At 43.9% G+C, this 5,000-nt stretch overlaps 1 protein-coding gene across 1 annotated transcript in view; it reads left to right on the top strand.

Moving 5' to 3' along the window:
• LOC113825911 (uncharacterized) overlaps positions 1 to 5,000 on the top strand; it is a 90,707-nt gene that overhangs the window by 35,879 nt on the left and 49,828 nt on the right. Inside the window, exon 2 of the mRNA XM_070142375.1 lies at positions 1,563 to 1,607. The gene's annotated coding sequence lies outside the window, so the exon portion shown is untranslated. The remainder of the gene's footprint in view (positions 1 to 1,562; positions 1,608 to 5,000) is intronic.

Here is a 5,000-nt window from a genome sequence, read left to right as displayed (position 1 = left end):
TAGGTGACAGGTCAGCTTATGAATGTCTGCGAGCTACTCACCTCATATATATGCAAATATGAAACATCATTAGAAAGTAAAACTATGTATTTATCGCTTATTCTGTTTACAAAAGGCGACAAGTTACTTTCGGTGCTAAAGTTGCCAAAAAAAAAAAAAAAAAAAAAAGTTACAACAATATTGCTTTCCATGATTATACTTTTTAAAAGGGTGACGGTGGGGGGGGGGGGGTCATAAAATAATTTAACCCATGGATCAGGTTATTGTTCAATATTCTTTCACCTGGGAGGGTGGCATGGCGGATAAAAAATACTTTGACCCATGGACCGCTGAGTATTATTGTCCAAGGATATCGGCTGTTCTGTTGCATTTCCGGCAATGATGACAACTAAACAGCATGCTTAGTTGTTTATTGCAACAGCTTGTGTTCAGCAATAATTTTAGTTAATTTACATTGCATAATATTCGACTCCTGCAGGATGATTATCTTTTATACATAGCCTCGAGTGCATCAATATTCGAAAGTGAAAGTAATCTCAACATCAATACTTTACTATATATAAATAAAAATCAAATTCGCCATTTCTTTCCTAACGAGCTCGTCACAACTGCAATAACCTAAAAGCACGCACATCTTAACACACAAAGAAAATGGAACACGCCGAACGAAAAGAGAGAGAGAGAGAGAGAAAGAGAGAGAGAGAGAGAGAGAGAGAGAGAGAGAGAGAGAGAGAGAGAGAGAGAAAGAGAGAGAGAGAGAGAGAGAGAGAGAGAGAGAGACAGACAGACAGACAGACAGACAGACAGACAGACAGACAGAAAGAGAGAGAGAGAAAGAGAAAGAGAAAGAGAGAGAGAGAGAGAGAGAGAGAGAGAGAGAGAGAGAGAGAGAGAGCGAGAGAGAGAGAGAGAGAGAGAGAGAGAGCTAGAGAGAGAGAGAGCGAGAGCTAGAGAGAAAGAGAGAAAGAAAGAGAGAGAGAGAGAAAGAAAGAAAGAGAGAGAAAGAGAGAGAGAGAGAGAGACAGAGACAGAGAACGAAAAACTTGAAGCAAGAGTTTCTCTCGTCTCGAAGGAACCAGTCTGGGAGACGCAACTCATCATGATTCTTAAAGATGGCTCGTCCCTGCTGAATGCTGATCAACTTTGCAAATATCAACAGCGACATTGTCATCGTACTATCTCCATTGTTGTTATTTTTGTCTTCTTGGTATTGTTGATATTTATGGTGATGATGATGATGGTGGTGGTGGTGGTGATGATGATGATGGTGGTGGTGGTGATGTTGGTGGTGATGGTGATGGTGGTGGTAATGATGATGAAGATTGTGTGGTGATGAAGATGGCAGTGGTGGTGATGGTGTGGTGATGATAATGATGATGGTTGTAATGATAATGATGATGAAGATGGTGGTGGTGATGGTGATGATGAGGACGCTGATGATGATGCTAATATTGTTAATGTTGTTGATGATGATTATGATGAAGATTCTTTTTCTTCTTTTTTTCTTTCTATCTTTAGCACTCTTCCGACCAGTGTCTCATTTTGTTCGCCTTTCCCCCCAGGTGAATTCTTCTCCCGTGGAAGTGTGAGAAGGGGATCGGAAGCAGGTAAGAATTGATATTGTTTTCTAAGATAAAAAAACGAAGAAAAAACGTAGAGAAGTGAAGGATGAGTGAAAATGAGAGAGTGTGAAAAAGCGTAAATAGAGAAGTGGAAGATGAGTGAAAAGGATAGTGTGATATCATCTAGAAACGAAAAAAAAAGCTTCGTTGTCCCTATTTTTACCGGAAAGATTTTCCTAAGTACGGGATCTTTGATTTACAAAAAAGAGATTTAGTGTCCCTCGAAGTAAGATCCTATTCCTCTTGGGAGTCATCAGTCTTTTAATATTACATATTATTACACTGATCATTTTTATAGTATAGATTCTTTACGTCGTGTATTTAAGTCGAGTACTGTTGAGAGTCATCAGTCTTTTGATAATGAATAGTATTTTATAAACTTTCCAGTCCTATTATAGATAGTCTGCGTGATTTATATGACTGACTTAGCTTTGGGGTTTCTTATTGAATAGTATTACAGGAAGCTTATATTTTGTTGTATAATAAGGTATTTAAACTATATTGTATATTTTACATTATATATTTTTGTTTATCATATGAACAATTATGTAACATTCAATAGAATCATTTAATCACCTTTTCAAAATGTAAAATACATATATATCATCATCATACATTTTACAATATACATTGTTTATTCCTACCATTCAACTTTTTATGTTCAGAGAAAAATCCCAAAATAGCCTTTATTATTTTTCCAAATATATACCGCATATCATTATTTATACCACATCATAAACTGTACGTTATCGTTGATTCCATCACATATCACCATTCACATGATCGAAAATAAAGAAGGGAAGAGGGGAGGGGTGAATGTTGAGGGGGGGGGGGGGTAGGGTGTGTGTGGAGGTGGGTTGGAGTTTGGGGATGGGTTGGGAAAGAGGGAAGGGGTGAATGTTGGGGAGGGGATAGGAGGGGTGTGAAAGTGGTAGGTAGTCATCAGCGCTTAAAAGTAGCTGAAACTCGCTACGAAACCCGATGAATCATCAAACACGGTATTTATTTATTTATTTTATTATTATTATTATTATTTTGAGGAGGTAAAATAAGAAGAGAAAGGGTGGAGGAAGCGAAAATGAGAAAGAAAATGAAGAGGAGGAGAAGGTGAATGAAGGAGAAGACCAAGAAGATAAGAGAAGCAGGCGAAGTTAAAAGGAAGAGCAGGAGAGGAAGCGAATGAGAAGGAAAAAAAATAAAAAAAGAGAAGAAAGCTAAGGAAGAAGAAACATAGGAAATAGAAGAATAATCAATGTATTTGTTTCTTTGTTTTTCTCCTTGTTTTTTTTCTCTTTTTTAATGTATTTGTTTCTTTATTTTTCTCTTTTTTTTGTGCGTATAATGAACCTCAAGGTCGTGACGCGCCGGTGACGTATGCCCCGCGCGGTCCCTGGAATGCGCGTGTGTGACTTGGCCAGCTGTTTGCGCGACGTTGTGCCGGGTCCGACTTGTCAGATGACGTCAAGGGAGGTGGGGGGGAGGTGGGGTAGGAGGGGGAGAGGGGGTGGGTGGGGTAGGAGGGGGAAGGGGGGTAGGAATGGGGGGAGAGGTGGGTGGGTGGGGTAGGAGGGGGGGAGAGGTGGGTGGGTGGGGTAGGAATGGGGGGGAGAGGTGGGTAGTTGGGTAGGAATGGGGGGGGAGAGGTGAATGGGTGGATGGGGCGGGGTAGGAATGGGGGGAGAGGTGGGTGGGAGTGGGGTAGGAATGGGGGAGAGGTGGGTGGGTAGGGTAGGAGGAAGGGGGAGTAGGAGGGGGTGAAGAGACTGGTGGGTTGGAGGGGGGTGAAGAGGTGGGTTGGAGTCTGGGGATGGGTTGGGAAAGGTGGAAGGGGTGAATGTTGGGGAGGGGGTCGTGGAGGTGGGTTGGAGAGCGTGGGGAGAGGGGAGCTGTTGGGGCGCAGAGGTAGGTTGGAGGGGGTGAAGTGGTGTGGAGGGGGGAAGGAGGTGGAGGGTGGGAAGGAGAGAGGCGAGGAAGGGGAGAGGAGGGAGGGAGGGAAGGAGGAAGCAGGGTCACAGAATGGAGGGAAGGAGAGAGAGGGATCAAGTGAGAAAGAAGGAAGGAGGGAGGGAAAGCAGAAAGTTGTCTGATGGATTAAAAGGAAGGGATGGAAGATTGGAGGAAGAGAGGAATGGAGGAGGATAGGGATGAGAGAGAATGAGAGAAAGAGAAAAGGATGGATGGATGAACGGATGAAGGAAGGAAGTTAAGGAGGGACAGGGAGAAGGATGGAGGGAGGGAAGGAAGAAGGAGAGGATGGAATAATAGATGGAGGGAGGGAGGGGGATGTATGATTGGATGAATAAAGGAAGGAGGGATTGAGAGAAGGACGGAGGGAGGGAAGAAGGAGAGGATGGAATAAAGAATGGAGGGAGGGAGAGGGATGTATGATTGGATGAATAAAGGAAGGAGGGACTGAGAGAAGGAGGGAGGGAGGGAAGAAAGAGAGGATGGAGTAAAAGATGGATGAAAGAAAGGAAGGAGGAAAAGGTGGATGAAGGGAGGGGAGGAGGAAGGGAGAGGAGCGAAGGCTTGTAGAACAGAGGGAGGGAGGGAGGGGGAGGTGTATTGGGCTTAGACATCCTTCATATTCATTTTTGTCTTGTTAACTCTCAGTGCCAAGGACGCGCGTGGGAGTGGACGAGGAGGAGGGGGAGGAGGAGGAGGAGAAGCTGGTGGTGGTGGAGGAGTAGGAGGAGGAAGGGGGGGGGATGGAATAGGAGAAATAGGAGGCGGAAGAGGATATGGAAAAACAGGAGGAGAAAACGAGAAGGCGGAGACGAACCAGTATAAGAAGGAGGAGGCGGAGGAGGGGGGGTGGAAGAAGAGGAGGAGGAGAAGCAGGCGGAGGCAAAGGGGAAGCAGACGAAGAGGGGGAGGTAGAGTTGGGAGGAGAGGAAAAGTAAGAATAAGAATATAAGAAGAAGAGGAGGGGGACAGGAGGAGAATGGGGAACAAGAGGAGAAAGGAAGAAGAGAAGGTGGAGGAGGAGGAGGAAAAACAGGTAGAGGCTGTGGAGGAAGAACAAGAAGACAACAAAGGAGGAAGCGGAGGTGGAGGAGAAAGAGTAAAAAATACAATAGGAGGAAGAGGAAGAAAAAGATGAGAAGAAATAAGAAGAAAACAAGAAACACGAAAAAGAAACAAGAAAAAGAGGAGGAGGAATAGAAGGAAGAGGAAGAAAAAGAGGAGAAGAAATAATAAGAAAACAAGAAACGCGAAAAAGAAGCAAGAAAAAGAGGAGGAGAAGTAGGAGGAAGAGGAAGAAAAAGGCGAGAAGAAATAAGAAGAAAACAAGAAACGCGAAAAAGAAGCAAGAAAAAGAGGAGAAGTAGGAGGAAGAGGAAGAAGAGGAGGAGAACCAGGAGGCGGAAGGCTTGA

The sequence above is a fragment of the Penaeus vannamei genome, chromosome 1 (assembly GCF_042767895.1).
Source record: "Penaeus vannamei isolate JL-2024 chromosome 1, ASM4276789v1, whole genome shotgun sequence".
NCBI classification, from domain to species: domain Eukaryota; kingdom Metazoa; phylum Arthropoda; class Malacostraca; order Decapoda; family Penaeidae; genus Penaeus; species Penaeus vannamei.
The sequence above is the reverse complement of the archived record's forward strand: the minus strand, read 5'-3'. Positions and strand labels throughout refer to the sequence as shown.